We start from the raw sequence: 1,327 nt of genomic DNA, 5'->3' as shown, positions 1-1,327 counted from the left end.
ATACTAAATATAAGATAAATTCTGATGGTTTTTAGTTAATTTTTTAGTAGAAACTCAGGTGTAGTTAATTTTATGTGAAGTTGATAGTTAAGAGTCGTTAAATGATTTGATAGATTTAACTAAATTATTATCTGACGACTCTCAGCTATCAACTTCACATAAAGTTAACTACATCTGAATTTTCGCCTAATTTTTTTTGTTATCAAATATTTCCGTATACCTAATAATGTGGCCATTCTTACTTATTAATTGATAAGATTTCAAGTTCTGAAATGTAAGAAGAGTTTAACTAAAAAACTAACTTTTTTCAACTAATTTCAATAAAAAAATCATAATTTTAAATTCTCTAAAAAATAAAAGTTAAAAAAATAATTTTACAATAAAAAACAAATTAATATTAACTATTTAAAAGTTAGTTTTTTATAATTTTTATATAGAAAAAATCAAACATAAATCGATATTCTGACCTCTCGAACGATTTGCCATAACGATTTTTTAAAAGGGACGGATAGGTTGCGACAGAAGGTATCTTGATTATTTGTTTGAAGATAGTCATGATCGTCTTGTTCCATCTTTGCATGAGGCTCCAAAAGTGGCAAATAGAACATCAAGAATGACCTTAGGGTAATCAATCCAAATGTCCACAATTCAAAAGCAGAAGACAAAGGCTTAAGTTCAATGTTGTAGTTCTTTGCTGTTGTATATTTTAGAGTATCATGGTAAAAATATCTCTCAGGTACACTTCGTTTAGTAGGAATATAATCTTCAGATGTTGCTGCTCCAACATCACAATAAGCAATAACTGGTGTCCTGAAACTAAAATTAACGTGCCTACAATGTTAGTATGCATCCACAAAATTTAAATTTAGAGTTAAAAATTCAATTTTTTTTTATATCATGTTAAAACATTATATGATGAAGCCCTTTAATAACTTACCAAGTTTAATTTGGCTACTATAATTCACTTAGAAAATAAAAGACCTAAATGGATGAGCTATGCAAGCTATCACAACACAATAGTTGTTATAATTCTTTTTTCTTATAAAATAGTAAAAAAATAAAAAAATCTGTGAATCAGACCAATGATTTTCATAGAAAAGGGAAAAAAAATTCAAAAGATTTTGCTAGGATTTATCCTTAAAATTAGGTTTTTTAGAAATTTCATTACCTTTTACACTCTTAATTTCAATTTGTTTTGATAATATTGTTCTATAATCTTAATCGATATGCCATTTAATTTACTGTATAAAATTTTAAAATTTCATCAAATTTTTAATTAAATTTTTACAATTTAAAATTTTGTAGGTAAATTTTTATATTAGATAAA

The sequence above is a fragment of the Arachis ipaensis genome, chromosome B01 (assembly GCF_000816755.2).
Source record: "Arachis ipaensis cultivar K30076 chromosome B01, Araip1.1, whole genome shotgun sequence".
Classification (NCBI taxonomy): Eukaryota; Viridiplantae; Streptophyta; class Magnoliopsida; order Fabales; family Fabaceae; genus Arachis; species Arachis ipaensis.
Note: the sequence above shows the minus strand (reverse complement) of the source record.